General features: G+C 38.5%; 1 long non-coding RNA gene across 1 annotated transcript in view; it reads right to left on the bottom strand.

The window, feature by feature from the left end:
- Positions 1 to 3,137: 3,137 nt before the first annotated feature.
- The window catches only part of LOC111730491, a 21,260-nt gene continuing 16,553 nt past the window's right edge, over positions 3,138 to 7,844 (bottom strand). The window contains exons 9-10 of the long non-coding RNA XR_002776714.1: positions 5,556 to 5,645; positions 3,138 to 4,004 (exon numbers count right to left, since the gene is read on the bottom strand). This is a non-coding gene — a long non-coding RNA (uncharacterized LOC111730491). The remainder of the gene's footprint in view (positions 4,005 to 5,555; positions 5,646 to 7,844) is intronic.

The raw sequence follows: 7,844 nt of genomic DNA, 5'->3' as shown, positions 1-7,844 counted from the left end.
CCGAAAACTTAAGTTGTCTCCCTTGGATACCGAAATCCCCGTATAAAATGGCGTAGATCAATGCATACAGTCGCCCTCCGAACCCAAAGACTCCCAACCATACATTGAAAATGGTACAGGTATTTATTGAAAAATATCCATGTTTAAGTGGATCTGTACAGTTCAAATGGAGGTTGTTCAAGGGTCAACTGCATTGACATTTTGGACTGGATAATTTTTTGTCGTGGGGGCTGTCTTGTTTATTTCAGAGTGTTTAGCAGCATCCCACTAAATGCTAGTAACACCCTCTTCAGCTGGGACAAACAAAAAAGTCTCCAGACATTGCCAAATGTCCGTGAGAGGCACAATTGTCCTGGGTCTAGAGCACTGTTCTAGGTCCTATGAAGTATCTGATGCTACATATGGGCACTGCTACCCCTAGAAATTAACGTGCCACAGACACCACCTCTAGGAAAAATTCCCCACCGTGCTAGTCTCTTTGTGTCCCTGGATCATGTTTCTATGTTTGCGTGTTCGCTTAGCACATCCATGCTCTAGTGTCCAGAAGAGCTGAGAAATCAAGTATGAAATTTCTAGCTTTCGTTTTTGGTTAAATTGATGTCTCTGTAGAAGTCCTTGTAACATGTACCGTTTTCCCCTGTATTTATTTCTCTCGGGGACTTTGCAGTGACGATCCTGTGTTTCCCATCTCTCCCTCATCACACTCCCTGAGCCCTTTCCTTGTATCTCCTATTATTTGACTTTATTGCTTAGTCCTTAATTTCGGGCATCGAGGCTTCTTGCCTTGAGGTATGTGTGATGTCTTTCTTCTCTCTGATAGCTCACGAGTTTTGAAAGCTGCCTCGAGTTTCTCATTTTCTTTTTGTCCGGATGTTTGTTTTTGTTTCTGTTTTGTTTTCACGATAGTTCTCATTCTTCAGTTTGCCCTTAGTATTCTGAAACCTTAGCAATCACAGATGTAATGATTGCAAACCTTTGTAGCAACGAAATGATTTCAAACGTTCTTCAAATGAATTCTGTAGAACAGATAACAGGGTGGCTGCCCTGACCGAAGCGTGGGTAAAGCCTCTTACCCTTTCTCCACTAAGCACAGCCTTTTTGTCATCTGCGGAGCCTCCCTTCAGCTGCCTGTGTCCTTTGCCAGTTTGGGGGCTGCAAAGTAATAGGGGAGTTTATTGGGAGGGCGTGAAAACAGCTCAAAGGACCGAAGGGCAGGCTGAAGACTCACCTGGGAACCAGCAGCAACAGGGAATCTCAGTAGCTGGAATCACCTGATGGTTTGTAGGGCACGCCTGCTAGTTCTTCTACCTGCCCTTGCTCAACATTCAAAGGCCTGAAGCGAGTCCACTTTGGCAGCCTGCCCACCCAATGGTCAGGACCTTACGATTTATAGTTCCAACCTGACAGCACACAACACCGGAGAGGTAAATGTGTTCAACAGAATGATCGATTGTGGTCCATGAGACAGATTAGGAAGTAGAATCTATACAGGAAAGGGGCAAAATCCACCTAGGTAGTCGAGAGATTAGTTACACCCTTTGCATGGGGGAGTGGAAGGGACTGTCCTGTTGATGTCGCTTAACTTTGAGAAACAACAGAGATTAATTGCAACTGGGTGGGCTGGGAGGTAGGATGGGAGGTGGAGTGGGTTCAAAATGTCATGTACCCAAATTAGGCAATTATATTTATGAGGGAGTTATACAGTAAGAGTTGTGTCAGAAATAATAAATAAAATTTAAAGTAAAATTTATAAGTAAAATTAAATGGCCGAGAAGGAGCCAGATGAAACCGCTTACAAGAAAAGGCAAGAACTTGAAAAGCCCCCTTTCTAGATGAACAGCTTGGGTAGAAGTATTCTGGAAATTGCTACTACGTTCCAGGTCCTTGTCCAGAATCTCTATTCACAGCCTGAACTTTTTCGAGTAAAGGGATGATAAATGACAACTCCAGAAAGATGTAAAAATAAACACAGAGAAAATAATGATAAAATCATGTCCTTGGAATCAATACTTTCGTACCAATTTAGAATGCGAAGGGCGAATCTAGGTGATAACAACAGCAGAAAATAAATGAAAAACAAATGGGAAATTCGAACATGTATAACCACCTGAAAAATATGTATTGTTTTGAATATTGGGTACCTTACAGAGTTTCTGAAATGTGGTGGGAGTTGAATAAGCATTTATTCAATAAATGAAAAATTAATATGAATAATGAATTGTCTGATTTATTTGAATAAACCATGACCCAAATTGAAGAAAATATATTCTATTCCAAACCAAACATAGAATGTAGCATTCTACTTTTAATTCATTTCTATCTTTATTCAGTTACCCAGGAGAAAAACCAATAGTTACTGGGTTCATCACCCCTCATTTTCTCTAGTAACAAATCATTTATTGAAATTGCGTAGAGCTTCCCTCCACAGCTTCTCCTTCCCATTTCCATCGTTATCCCTTATTCAAGCCCTGAATTATCTTGACAATTTATTTGCTATCTCCCTTCTTTCTGTTTTATGGTTCATTATGGAATAGTCTCTTTTATAGCATATTGGTACCATTTTTTCCTTCAATACCATTCTTGATATATCCTGACGTATTGATGTATTACTTCCTGGATCAAAACCTTCAATGAGTCATTATTCCAAAATGTGAACTGGTAGTCCTCAAACTTTTAAAAACTATCACCTCCTCTAAGGTAAAACATTTTGAGAATGTACTGTGTATATTTATAAATATATGTTTATATTTATGACTCTACTAATATGTTAGATACATTCTTAAACAGGCATAAAAATGTAAAAGGTTGGAATCAAGAGAAAATAAAAATATTTTGAATAATTTTGTTTATTAATGTTTCAAATAGCTTTAGCTCTTTTTATCATTAACATTATACATGTTTACTTACATATGCATAGGATTTATAAATATTATAACTGCTTATTTTATATTCATATATTTTATATGTATTAATAGTTATGGCATATGTGCACATTCATTTTTTTTGAAAACTTTTGTTAATACTTTATGATACAGCAACTAAAGCTGCTGTTTTTGTAAGTTCACTTTATTTCAATACCTAGTTTAAGGGCTTTCAAGGCAAAAAAATAAAATAAAATAAAAAAACACTCTCAAGAGTTTTTTGACCACAAACCATCTGAGAAATGGATCCCAGTATTTTTCATTGTCGCTGTGCCATGATATTTACTCTATGCTGCGCTCCAAGCGCGTTAATCCCTTGTCTCCAAACACGTCTAGCGCTTTTCGCCCCCACTACGCCCTTGCCCCCCGCCGCTTCTGCCTTGAGTGCTCCCCACACTTCACCTCTGTATCTTCACCGATCAGCTTCCTCCTTCATGAACCCTCCTTCCGTTTGGGTTCCTTTCGATCTCACCTGAACAAAGAGTCATAGGACTTACCAAGTTCTCTTTGTCACTTGAATTAGTACTAATGACGTCCATGTGTTTATGATCTTTTCTATGAGTCGACTACAAACACCTTAGGAAGAGGCGTTGGGTCTGCAAATTACAGTGTAAGCTTTTAAAAAGTGTTGATTTTTGATCCTTGGCATAGACAGCTCAGTCTCTTAAGAGTGAGGAGGAGGGAGGGAGGGAGGAAGGGAAGGAAGTTTGAAATGGAAGAAAGAAAATGCTCCCTGTGTAATTTTTCCTGCTAACCAGTTTGGGGAGTGTCGGATCCAGTGTTTTTTTAGAGTATGGTTCCGGGATTGGGAACATCAGCATTACTTGGGAACTTGCCAGAACAGTAAATCTTCAGGCCCTGCCCTAGACCCGCTGAATCAGAAACTTGGAGGGCGAGGCCTAGGCACCTGAGTTCTAATGTCCTCCTGATGATTCTGACTTCGCTAAAGTTTGCATTGTCCTGTTACAGCTTCAGCATGTGTATTCTTGAGTGAAGGCACAGCCACATATGACAGGCCCGAAGAGAAGCTTCATCTCTGCGATAGTTTTATATTTTCTCTCTCTCTCTCTGGTTCTCACAAGCCTAGAGAGTTTGTGGAAAAATGCATAAAAAGTGGCATTTAGACACGATTACTGCATACATGCCTTATTGATTTCCTAGCTTATAGTAAGATACTTTGAAGTTAAAGAACTAGTATCATGCCCTACACTGTCAATAAATACTTGCTAATGAACAAAGAAATGAAATGTTCTTTTATAAAAATCGATTTCCTTTTTGGGATTTACAAACACATCCAGTTAGGATGGTGGATCTTTAATTACTGTTCTGTGGGCAAATGTTCATCTAATGCTAAAACATGACATATGTGTTTATAGCTTAAACACAGAGGAAGTTAATTACCACGATGTAGAAAAACAATTCAAATTAATTATCGCACTAATTTGGGATCTACGGCATCATTTTCTTCTACTAGAGAAAATTAGAGTCTTAGTTCACTCCCAGGTTCTGAAAATATACACAGTAAATCACGGTTAATGATGATAATATTAACATCAGGGTTATTGTGCCTTTTGGTAAAGATTTCACTGGAAAATTTTATGTCATTCTTGGCAACTTAAAACAAATATATGCTGTTCAAAAATTGGAAAGTATTTTCTAATAACCAACCTACTAGAAAAGCACATTGCATACTATTACTGAAATATGATGAATTTTGAAAATGCTAAGAAAGACCATAAAATCAAACACAGACAGTTAAAAGCAACTCTTTCGTGATCACAGATGTATGGCTCGGTTAATCAATATTTGAATTATATGTGTGTAGCTCAGTCGTTAAACCATTTCTCTACAAACTACGAATTAACATTAATGAGAAGTTCGGCGGCATTCAGCAGCAGCATTCTGCCACTATGCCAGAATAATCATTGATTTTAATTTTAAATCTTAATGTAATGTAATATTTTTGGTCAGCTTAAAGCAGTAAATGCAGAGAAACAGCAGGACTGAAGTCAGGTGAGACTATCCTGGGAGATCTGACAGCGAAGCTGTGGACGGTAACTGGTTAGCAAGGTGTGAACTGCTCTCCAGCCATTGGCATATGACCGTGAATGATCACATCCCTCACAATGCATAGCCCACCCGTGGGGTCATTTCCTTTGCAGTGTTTGGCCAGTCTGTTCAAAGAGCTGCCTGGTGTCAGAGAGGACGTGGTTCATTCTGAACAAGAAATTGAATCATGACGCCAAGGAACAGAGCGACCAAAACGAGCTGGCACTTTGTACCAGAGGGAGAAGGACAGAGAGAAAAGCTCGGGGAGAAGTGACCACAGGTGAACAGCAACGTGTACGGGGCACCAGCACCTTGGTGTGAGAGGCCTGATAAGATATGGGCCATGCCCAGCCCTGCTCCGCATGTCTGACAGAGCAAAAACCATGCACTCTGAGAATCTCCAAGTAGAGAAGACAGGTGTTTTGTTTGTTTGCTTTTTAAAGGGAAACTCTTTAATCAAATGATGATAAGATGATGCCAAAACCTAATCAACAGAAATGTGGCAAATAAAAAGTGCCCAGATCCTGTCACCCCTGGCAGGGGACCCAAACCAGATCCAATCTCTGTTTGGGACCTCGGACTTACAACACGTATGAGTCGATTAGGAGAAAGCCTCTCTCACTCCTGCATAATGCCACGCTGGCTCCTCGGAGTCCTGTCTCTGAAGACCGTTCCCTAGTTTTTAGAGTAAAGGGAAAGGAACGTTATTTTGCTTCCATTATTAATAGTAAAGGGTTTACAAACCACCCGCCTCCGATTGGGAATCGACATCACATTAACAATTTCTTATGAAGTATATGTCTACATCTTTTGCCATCACAAGTTTATGATGATGGATTTTTAAGTTGAGAATTTCTTTCAAAGTCAGGAATCGATTTCCTCATTCCCTTTTAACTTTGTAATATGATGTAAGACGTTTGTAAACCCTAATGATGCTAATACCACTTCTTTCTTAAAGAAAAAAAAATGAAAATGCCATAAAATGCCACTGAGTTCATTTTAATGCCGCATGTCAATCAGCCATGATTTCTGAAGAAAAACATGTGAATTTATGGGGTAATTTTTTTAAAAAAAATAGAAAGCAAGTTTAGTTATTTGTTGAAATTATGATATCCTTCAAAAGGTAAGAGATAGTTTAAGCATAATAAAAGCATTCCTAGTTAACTGGCTATAACTCCTTATAAACAATAACATTAATGATTTAATAATAAGGTTTTTCCCTACCAGAGAGAAGAGAATAAAATGCACACATTGGACAGAAAAATTAATGCATATTATTGAGCCTAACATTTCCATTTGCTCCCAGTAGGTGCAAACAGTATATCTTTGAAAAGCCTTTATGTTTAATTCAGAGAAAGTACTTTTCCCCCTAGTTCCTCAAATAATATTCAAATCGTGATGATAAATAAAATTATTCACACTATTTCTACTTTTAAAATGCTGTATTTCAAATAGTTATGTATATTTATATGATATTTTGAATGTTTTATACTATATGGAGCTTTGATTATTAAATGAGTAATAACACTGCATTAAATGTATTTTGGGAGCCAGATAGAGTAGAAATAGTCAATGAAATTAATAACAGAATATTAATATGAACACATTTTATATGTTTTATGTAAATTTTCATTTTACATACATAAGCAATTGTGTATACAGTGATGAATATGAATGAACTACAAGACAGTCATAACAACACGGACTAACATCACAAACATAACACCGAGCAAAGAAAGAATGGCTTTAAATGATGGGCTATATGAGGTTTGGAAAAAAAAAAAACATCAGGCAGTTAACTAAACGGTGTTATTGATAGAGGTGGTCTAGGTCAATTAGGATAGTGTTTGCCTACATTGGTGAGGGAGAGAACTGTATTCAAGGAAGGCCCGCAGAGTTGAAACTAATCTCAGTCAATACTAAAAAAACATTCACTGGAGAGAAATATCCGGATCATGTAATTCAAAGAGTACATAAACTTAAACATTTTTTTCTAATGACATAATTCTTTTCTTAAGATGCTTGTTGTCAGCTCCCTCCTTGTTCGGCTCCAAAAGTCTTTGCTATGGGAGTTCCCAGCACTGTAATTAACCTTGTCTCAGCAGCAGACTGGAGTTCCACAAAGGAAATTCAGAACAGAAGGACATTCCAAGGAAGTTAATGCCTGAATAACTCGAGGTGCCCTGAGAATGACGGAAGACCCTTCAGAAAGGCTCAAACGTCACCTCGATTATTTCTTAAGTCTACCAAATAAAAGTGATTCGAAATTCATTTCAAGCAGTTGGATGTCCAGCAGAGATGTAGCTCGTGATGGGGAGCAGAGCTTGCCACCCCCTTTTGGGATATTGATTATTTTAAGCTGGTTATTTTTAAGAAACAAAAGACTCAAGAAGAAGCTTTGACCTGCCCCCTAACTGCCAGAGAACCTGTTCCAGGAAGGGACCTAGCATCACAGATAGCTATAGTTTCATATGAACTAGTGTGACAGATAAGCAGGAGCATAGCAAGGCCCCTCGGATCAAAGTCCTCTCTGTGTCTCACTGTGAAAGATGGCCCAGCAAACATTCTATCTCTTTGTGAATTGCCCTCCTGCCCTTTGAAGCCCCAAACCATAATCTCCGTCTCTTAGCTCAAGTTGGCATGTAAAAGTCAACTGACTGGGTCCCATATTCTTACAGAACCCCCATAATTAGTTCAGTTATTTTTTTCCTGTTAATCTGTCTATGTCGATTTGATTATTAGACCAGCCAGAAGAACTTAGAAGGGGTAGAAGGAAAATTATTATTTTTCCTCTCTTGCAGTGAGTAAGAGAAAAGTGGGAGAACAGAGGACAATATTTCTAGGGGAGGAGATGACACCGTCATATCTCCTCAC

The sequence above is a fragment of the Pteropus vampyrus genome, unplaced genomic scaffold (assembly GCF_000151845.1).
Source record: "Pteropus vampyrus isolate Shadow unplaced genomic scaffold, Pvam_2.0 Scaffold317, whole genome shotgun sequence".
In the NCBI taxonomy this organism is placed as follows: Eukaryota; Metazoa; Chordata; class Mammalia; order Chiroptera; family Pteropodidae; genus Pteropus; species Pteropus vampyrus.
The sequence above is the reverse complement of the archived record's forward strand: the minus strand, read 5'-3'. Positions and strand labels throughout refer to the sequence as shown.